Source organism: Garra rufa, chromosome 10 (genome assembly GCF_049309525.1).
Source record: "Garra rufa chromosome 10, GarRuf1.0, whole genome shotgun sequence".
NCBI classification, from domain to species: Eukaryota; Metazoa; Chordata; class Actinopteri; order Cypriniformes; family Cyprinidae; genus Garra; species Garra rufa.
In genome coordinates this window covers 6107355-6118047 of record NC_133370.1, presented here as the reverse complement: position 1 = coordinate 6118047, position 10693 = coordinate 6107355, and positions in this window count along the sequence as shown.

Genomic DNA, 10693 nt, shown 5'->3' with positions numbered 1-10693 from the left:
TCATAAAACAAGAAATAATAATAATAATAGTAATAATAATAATAATGATAATAATAATTTATTTTTTATGGTTTTTGTAAATAATAATAATAATAATTGTTATTATTAATATATTATACATTTTTAAAAATTATTAGTTAGTGAATTATTAATTATTAAATGATTATTTTTATTATTTATTGTAGTTTTTAATTAATTAAAAACATTAACATTCAACATTAAAATGTTGTTGGTGTTGTTGTTGTTGTTAATAATAGTAATATACATTGTTATTAGTAATTAAAAATCATAATTAACCATTTTATTTTTGAATAAAAAAGTAAAATAAAACAAAGAAATTATTTTTGGGGGGGATAAAGAGGTAATTAAAAAATATTATTATTATTATTATTATTATTATTATTATTATTATTATTATTATAAATCATATTTGTAACTTGAAGAATATTTAGATGGTTTTAATGAGTTTTTATCAATTTTATGATTGTATGGTTGTGTTTTTGGCAACAATAATTAATTAAAAATATTAAAATATAATAATAAAAGAAACAATAATAATTATTATTATTATTATTATTATTATTTGTTTATTTATTTTTATGGATGTTTTTGTAAATAATAATAACAATTATTATTATTTATTTATTATATTAATAATGTTTAGTCATTGAAAATTATTCTTTTTATTATTAATTGTATTTTTAAATAATTAAAAATAAGAATAATAGTCATTAAGAATAATCATTAGTAATTAAAAACCATTATTAACCATTTTATTTTTGAAAAAAAAAAAGTAAAATAAAATAATTAAATTATTTGGGGGGTGGGGATAAAAAATTTAACAAAACAAATCATATGTATTATAAATAAAAAGCATTGAAAATTATCATTTTTGTATATTTAATTGTATATTTAAATTAATTAAAAATAAGAATAATAGTCATTAAGAATAATTATTAGTAAAAAGTAAAATAATGAAATTATTTGGGGGGTGGGGATAAAAATGTAACAAAAAAATCATATGTATTATTATTATTATAAATCATATTATAACTTAAAGAATATTTTGATGATTTTTTTTCAGATTTGGTCTGATTTTACTAGTGTTTTTGACATTTTTATTAAAATGTTAAAATGATAATTTTTCGTTGTTATTAATAATTATATATACTTATATACTTAATTATTAGTCGTTGAATATTGTTATTATTAATTGTTTTTTAAATGATTGAAAAACAATAACATTAAACATCAAAATATTATTAATTTACTAATTATTAGTGATTGAAAATTATTAACAATTTAATTTTTAAATAAAAAATTTAAATAACATAATTACATTATTAAGTAGTAGGTTTTTAATTTCTTTTATGGTTGTTTTTAATAATAATTTTATTATATACTTTATTAATTATTAGTAATTGAAAATTTAAAAAATATATTTTTTAAATAAATCATTAAAGTATTGTTATTATATCAGCCATCTTATTGATAATAGTGGGCCACAATGAGACATAACAATCAGTTATTGTTATCATCAAAAGGCCTATATCGCTACATCCCAAGATTTGAGTACAAAAGCTGGTGCTGAATGAAATAATCTCTCCTTAAAAGCCTCACACTTCTCCGCTAAAGTCTCCCGTCAAATGTTTTCTTGAAGCCGCGGAGTGGATGATGCAATCTATGGGCACACCTGTATCATGTCATCTCTGTGGATGCTTCTATCATGTTTAATGTGATGTCAAGAGCGCCGGCCTGAGTTTGAGCTTCACACGGCTCCGGCTGTGCCTGATGGCTCCTGGTTTGACATCCAGGTATCAAGCTGTCAGCATGTAGCTGAGCTGTTTTCCTCCTCGGCTGCTGCTGTCTGTCTCCCGAGTCAAACTCTGACATTTCTCTCTCTTTCTCTCTCTCCCTGGCAGGTTTTGAACAGTTGTAGTATTGACGTTTTGACGGATGGAAACTTTTCTTGAAAAACTAACACACGAAAAAAAAAAAAGACTAAAAAAAAAAAAGAAAACGACACAAAAAACACACGAAGAAGCAAACAAAGCGGAAAAAGGGAGTTTTGTGAAGCATATCGCATTTAACGAAAGCGTGCGATGAAAGAGCGGCGTGACGGGGGACGACAGCGACTGCGGAGACGAGGACGAAAACAAACAAACTGAAAACTTTTTTCTCTTTTGAAAAACACTTCGGAAGAACGGTGCATGGCTGCGACTGGCAGAGTTCGCACATATCAAAAGACAGTCGTAGCTTTTTTTTCCCGGCGTGGAATAATGAGGGTTTTAACGGTAAAATGTGTAAATGACACTGACGCAGTATAACAAACTCTCTTTCTCTCACCCATAGGGACCAGAGGACCAAATCTTTTTAATCTCTGACTGTCGGTACCGTAACCATGTACAATATTACCACCGAACGTTTATCTTACGCTACATACATGCTACATCATATAATATGGCAATTAAGAGTTAGTCACAATAAATTCAGGGTGTATAGTGTAGGTTTTATTGGGACTCGGGGTGTGTTTTGATGACGAAAAACTCGTTTCCGGGTTATGGGCGCTGAACCGTCGGAAGGATATTGATAGATTATGTTTAGTGGGGTATTTTAGGCTCTTGTTATAGATAATGAAGTGTGTTGATATTGAGTCGGGCACGTTCTGAATTGCCGTTCGTCGTTTCGGAAAACTGCCGGGTGGAGAACAGGGCATTCGATTCATCGCGATATATCATTTCATTCATGCGCCATACTGTAAACAAATGACCACAGCAAACACATGAACACACATGGATATTTTTGCCAAACAACAGCTCTTGTTTTTGAGCTAAACAGATTCACAAGGAAACGTCACTCTGGTGATCATTTCACATGCACCACCAAAACTCTCAGTGGCTGTTTTTAATGTTAGATCTGAGGATTTTATAACGTCTCAGTTATCTGTGGCTTATTAAGTTGATTATGATACATTTTATTTACTTTATGTCAGCTTACTAGGTTCACAACAAGGCTTAAATTTAACATTACTCTCAATTTAATTTAATTTAATTTAATTTAATTTAATTTAATTTAATTTAATTTAATTTAATTTAATTTAATTTAATTTATTTCACAACAATGCTTACATTTAAATTATGTACAATATATTTTATTTTATTATTTTTACATTTTTTTATTGGTCGGCTTACCAAGTACACAACAAGGGTTATGTCAACATTGCTCTCAGTTTATTTAATTTAATTTTGTATGTGTCAGTTTACCAGGTTCACAACAATGCTTACATTTAATAAATTATATTTTTTGTATTATTTTTTTTTTTATTGGTCGGCTTACCAAGTAAACAACAAGGCTTATGTCAAAATTACTCTCAATTTATTTTATTTTATTTTATTTGTGTCAGCTTACCAGGTTCACAACAATGCTTACATTTAAATTACTTTTTTTTATTATTTGTATTTGTTTTTTTTGTTTTTTGTTTTTTATTGGTCAGCTACTAAATACACAACAAGGCTTATGTCAACATTATGCTCAATATTTTATTATTTTATTTTATTTTATTTTATTTTATTTTATTTTATTTTATTTTATTTTATTTTATTTTATTTATTTATTTTTATTTTATTTTATTTTATTTTATTTTATTTTATTTTATTTTATTTTATTTTTTTATGTGTCAGCTTACCAGGTTCACAACAAGGCTTACATTTTATTTTTTATTTTTTATTATTTTTTTTATTATTATTAATATTATTGGTCGGCTTACCAAGTACACAACAAGACTTATGTCAACATTACTCTCAATATATTTATTAATTTAATTTAATTTAATTTGTTCTTCTATTTTGTATTTTATTATTTTTATTTTAAAAAAGTTTTATTTTATTTTATTTTATTTTATTTTATTTTTTGGTTAGTTTACAAAGTACACAACAAGGCTTATGTCAACATTACTCTCAATATATTTAATTTAATTTAATTTAATTTAATTATTTTATTTTATTTTATTTTATTACTAAAAAAACAGTATACAGCAAGTCTTACATAACCATTTTTATTTTGTATTTTATTTAATTATTTTTTTATAAAATAAAAGTACACTGCAAGACTTACATTAACATTACTGATAATTTATCTGTTGTATTATTTATTTATTTATTTATTTATTTTAATTAGTTTTATTTAGTTTTGTGTGTCAGCTTACCAAGCGCATATAGGACTTACATTAAAATTGACATAAATGTCTTTTTATTAATCAGTTTGTTTATTTATTCAGTTTTCTTTTAATAAAATAAAAAATACACATTAACATACATTATTAACTTACATTAACATTATTGTCAAATGATCAGCTTACCAAGTACACAACAGGGCTTACAATAAAATTACTCTCATTTTAATTTTCCTTAATTTCTTTATTTATTCAATTTAGAATAAAAAAAGAACATCTGAAGATAACAGAGGCTTTACTGAATCCTCCAAAATTCGCTTAAAACCAGCCAGAGAAAGAAGTTTTGCTGGTTCGCACCGCAGTGACGTTTCCATTGTGAGAACAGGCTGTTTTGAGATAGAATTCAGGAAAACCTTTCATTTAGAAACAGCCCAAAATCGTGCCATAGTAAAGCTTTGAATTTGTTTCAGTGGCTTACACTGATATGCTGTTCGCCAGAAGGGCCTTCTAGAACATTTATATTAGACAAATCAAACCATAAAACACAGCACACGCAGAGATGAGCAGTCTCTGAACATTTCTATAGCCTTCAGAGACACTTTTAAAGACAGTAGTTCTCCTCTATTCATGCTTTATTCAGGTATTTCACATGTGATTACACTTAAATGAACTTCGTAATTGCTCATAGTTACACTGTATTGTGCATGCCTATGTAAACGTAGTACTTATGTAGAGCCAGGCCACAGTTATGGCCTAAATGACTGAGAAAATGCAGAGAAGTGATGTAAAGGAACAAAAATGTATGAAAAATAGCATTTAGAGGTGAAAACACATAGAAACAAACCAGCGAGGCCACATTACCACTGCAAAACATGATAATATTTATTTTAAAGTCATTCTATTTTGGAACAAACCTGTTGTGTGAGTTAGCAGGATTTTTTCAGGCACAGCCTGCCATGATCAGTCGACTGTGCAAATGTGCCACGTGCCACGACAGCACAATTTCCTCCAATCGAAACAAGCGAAGCTTTCTCTAAACTGTGCCGTTGTCCCATTAATATATAAACGCTGCCTCTCGTCTAGGAGTTTATGTCAGGATGTCTGCGTTCTTGAAGCTAATATGACTGGACAGCACATTTCACTTTGGATCCTGAAAATAGTCAGTTCCTTACTTAATATTCTGGGGACAAAGTGGATTTTAAGTGCTTTACTGGTCAAACTAAGTACAGTATGTGAATTAATATTAAGGTAGAAATGAGGAAGGTTTTGCTTACTGTGACTGATGTTTCAATACAAAACATGACAGGTTTCCCTTTAGAAATTGACAAATCTCATGAATCCCAATAATAGTTGAATCATTTTTAAATGTATTTATTTATGCTATACATACACTGCCGCTCAAAAGTTTGAGATCTATGATTTTTAAAGCATTTCTTATGCTCATCGAGGCTGCATTTATTTATCAAAAATACAGAGAAAGGTGTAATATTGTGAGATATTATTTCAATTGGAAAAAACTGTTTCTGTGTGAATATATTTTAAAATGTAATTTATTTCTTTGATACAAAGCTACATTTTCAGCATCGTTGCTTTAGGACACATTGTCACATGATCCTTCAGAAATCATTCTAATATGCTGATTTATTATCAGTGTTGAAAAAGTAAGATATATTGTATACCAATATAAACTACCATCTAAAACTTTCTCTTTTTGTTTTGAAAGTAATAATATTTTTTTCACCAAGTTAAATAGATAAAAAGCGATATCAAAGACATATATTGTTCAAAAAGATTTCTACTGTCAATAAATGCTGTTCTTTTAAGCCTTTTATTCATCAAGAATCCTGGAAAAAATAATCACAGGTTCCAAAAAAATATTAAGTAGCACAACTGTTTCCAACATTGATAATAAATCAGTATATTAGTATGGCTTTTGAAGAATCGTGTGACACTGAAAATGGAAGTAATGGCAGGAATAAATTATATTTTAAATATATTAATCTAAAACACCATTATATTAAGCTGTAATAATATTTCACAATATAATTTTTTTCTGTATTTTTGATGAAGTAAATGCGCATATAAGAATTATTTAAAAACATAAAAAATATTTCTGATCCCAAACCTTTGAGCGGCAGTGTATATATAAAACAATAAATAAAGTTTTAGAAATTCTTAAATTATTTTAAATTATAAATATGTTTTGAGGACCATTGTGATATTCTGACATTATTTTCATAACAATTAATCACATTTTTCTGTCATGCACATGCTAATTACTGTAATGCGAAAAGCATTATTATGAGTCATCATTATGTTGTTAAATTTGGTCATTACTTGTTAAATTTGGACTTGACATTATTCTTAGCTGTTATTTGCCTTTTTTTCTCATTACTGTTGTAATATGCAAAATAAAAAGCGTAATTAGCTTTAATACGATAATGTTTAGAAATTAACTAGAAATGCTTGTTAAATAAATAAATACTTACCTTGAATTGTTTTCATAGAAATGATTATTGAAATTTTTTATTTGTTATGTTTTTGACAATTTGGGACCAAAATGTGACCCTGGGCTACAAAAACAGTCATAAGGCGAATTGTTTTGAACTTTATACATCATGTGAAAAGCTTATAAAATAAAAATATAATAAATAAGCTCTCCCTTGATGTATCATGTGTTAGCACTGTACAATATTTGGCAGAGATACAACTATTTGAAAATTGGGAATCTGAGGGTGCAAAAAAATCTAAATATTGAGAAAATCACCTTCAGAGTTGTCCAAATGAAGTTCTTAGCAATGCATATTACTAATCAAAAATTAAGTTTTGATATATTTACAGTAGGAAATTTATCTTTACTTAATATCCTAATGATTTTTGGCATAAAATCGATAATTTTGACCCATACAATGTATTTTTGGCTATTGCTACAAATATGCCTGTGCTACTTAAGACTGGTTTTGTGTGTCCAGGATCAAAAATTTTAATTGCCATGAAAAATAATGTCACAAAGTGGAAAAAACAAAACATAAAAATATAACGTATTTAAGTGAAATTTAATTAAATATCAGAATGGTCTTAAAATAGACATTTTTTCATTCCTAATACAGAATTGATCATTAAAAATATCAGGGTCCTCACACACACACACACACACACACACACACACACACACACACACACACACACACGTATATATATTTATTTGACTAATAGTTGCACGAACATTCCAGTTCTTGTCACTCAAGCGGGACGTCTGCCATCTGTCTGTCTGATCTCGAATTAGTGATCAGGGACAGAGCAGCTTTTCAATTAAACACTGATCAGATGATCACAGTGGAAGGTCACTATTTAATCAACATTCAAGGGCACAGTTTTATTCACTTCTACATCTTCCATTCATTTAGTTTTTTAATATTGTAAAAGTGAACTGTTAACTGTTACCTAAAGAGTGACTTCATCATTCTGAGACGGGACCCATGAGATCATGGATGTGTTTGGAATAGCACACTAACATACTACTCATGCAGTTTTTTTCAGTATGCATACTGTTCTTTTCTCTACTACAGTACATTTATCAAATACACAGTATGGAACAAAGCAATACCCTACACTCTTAAATATACAGGTGCTTCACGATGCCTTAGAAGCACTTTTTTGTCTAAATGGTTCCATAAAGAACCTTTAACATCTGAAAAAGTTTTCTGTTTCACAAAAGGTTCTTTGTGGCAAATTCTTCAGATTATAAAAAGGTAAGCAAGAAATGGTTCTTTAAAAACCTTTGACTGAATGGTTCTTCGTGGAACCAAAAATGGTTCTTCTATGGCATCACTTGAAGAACCTTTTGAAGCACCTTTATTTTTAAGAGTGTAGCAAACGCATTGAAATGCATTAAACTTAATATTATACACAGGTGCTTTAAAATGTTATGTTTAATTCAATGTGTTACTTGCTGTTTTTTTATATTTGTGAAAATTGTCTCTACATTTCATTTCTTGAGTGTAGTTAACTAAAACTAAAACCATAAAATAACTTATAATTAAATAAAAAATACTGATTACTGATTTTATTTCAGCTAGTTGCCACACAACATTTCAACTTGATATACTAAACTAACTAAAACTAAAATAAACATTTATTAAAACTAATACTACACGTTTAAAAAAAAGAATAACGCACAAGAAAATCACTAAAATCACAAGCTTTAACTAAAATTAGAACAAAATTATATAAAACACTATATAAAAATTAAATATGAAATTTTAAAGACTGAAATAGAACCATCTATGGAAGCCCATTTCCGCCACTGAAAAATAATTTAAAAAAAGTTTAGTAAAAAAAGTGAAAAGTGATACAAACTCGCAATTCTGAGAAATAAAATCAGTATTGTGTGATATAAACTTGCAATTCTGAGAAATAAATTTGCAATTGCATGATATAAACTCACAATTCTGAGATAAACTCGAAATTGCAAGTTATAAAGTCGCAATTGTAAAAAAGAGGCAGAATTGCGAAAAACAAAGTTGCAATTTTGAGAAAAAAAGTCAGAATATCGATCTCACAATTGAGTTAATATCTTGCAATTCTGGCTTTATAACTTGCAATTGTGCATTTATATCTCACAGTTCTGAGAAAAAAAGTCAGAATTGCGAGATGTAAACACAATGCTGAGAAAAAAAGTCATATTTGTGAGATAAAAACAAAATCGCAAATACAGTACCTTTTTATTTTTTATTCATTGGCGAAAACAGGCTTCGAAAACTTGATAAAACATACTACAGTAATCTTACTTTTCTTTAAAAAAAAAACAAAACAAAAAAACAACAACTGTATGAAGTATGCAGTGTATACTAGTAGTCCATTCCAAACATATCCAACATAAGAGCAAAACATTCCTAGCCGTGCGGCAACTGATCCACGCAGTGGCACATGCAATTTTTTGTCCGTTTGCAATGTTTCTAAACCAGTGGCTCATACTAACATACACGCTGTACAAACATGAATTCTCATGCTCTATTTCAATTTTTTTTCTATTTATTGCCAAAAAAAAGAGAAAACTAGTTCTTCTTTCATAGCTTGCCCTGCCTATAGTTCACTCTTAAATCACTCTTTGTGCATGCCAATTGCTAGAGACGTAGAGAGACATTTTTGTAGTAAAAGACATAGAAAACATAAAAATGCACCATTTTTTGCTTTCGATTTTCAACCAGTACCTCCTCGGGTAACGGTCAAAGCTTCAAGGCGACTAGCGGAGGTCACGCTTCGTAGTGTTGGAGCGTGTTATCGTGCAGTAAGGATATCACGGAAATCGTTGGACGTGCTCTTCAGGGTTCGGGCTATTTTGGGAGTATGTTTTACAAACTGTGTTTTTTTATTCATATGATGTTACTACTACCTGAACTAAGCCATGTCCTCTTCCTTCATACTCCCCATATACTGCCATAGTCCTCTGCTAGAGCCAACGCTGCAAACAGTATCCAAACATACAAACCTCAAGCTTTCCATCCATGTTTTTGCTTTGATTTGATTTTGATTTGTTCCAGCCAGTACTCTGAATGTTTTGTACAGATGAAAATGGTTTAGGATGTTATAGATTAATCTACTGGTATGATATTCCTATGAATGGTTGTCTTTATATATGTCGAGGTAATGAATGCAAAGGGACGGGCTCATGAAATCTGTATTATTGATAGCACAGAATGCTTCTTTCAGGTACAATAGGGAGTCGCGCAAAAGCGCCCGGCTGTTTTCTGTCACGACCGATCCGGGAAACGAACACGAGACCTGGATCGGCCACGGAAACGACTCGGGCTGGCTTTGGCATGGACGATTGTGTTATATCTTAGGGTTTCTTAGCACAATATACAAACAGATGTAAGCTAAATAATGAATCTATGTTTAAATGCTATGGAGGGAAGTGTGGGACATGAACAGATGTTATTGTAACATCTGTATGATGAGTTCAAGCCCTTCGCTGAAGGTGTAAAGGAGCAAACCTTCCTTTTCGTTTCATTTTTCGAAGAACAACTGACCAGTTTTGTCCCATTATCTTCCCTCTTGAACTTGCTGCTTTGACAATTAAATGTGTAAAAGGTTTTAATTACAGTGGTCTATTTATTGTTTCGCTCATTAATTTATTTGGTTATTTTTATGATTGGAATTTGATCATTTGCATTGGTTTATTTATATATTTATGTATGAACTTTGCGTTTATCATTTCTGACATAATATGTATAAATGATGCTTATTGGGGCTTTTTCTGTCTTTCTTCTTTTTTCAATTTTACAATAAAAATTTTAAATGCTTACCAGCACTTTCGGATCATTGTGTCGATGCAGTCGCCATGTAATAACATTTTTACATAGATTTAACACAGCATTTAAAATTAAACTAAAACATGAATTATTTTTTCCATCAGGATGTCAGACAATTTGCCAAGAATAATTATACTTTGTGAAAAAATATCTAAACAAGGTTAGTATTTCTAAACATTATTTTTTAAATTAAAACTCTGAGAAACTT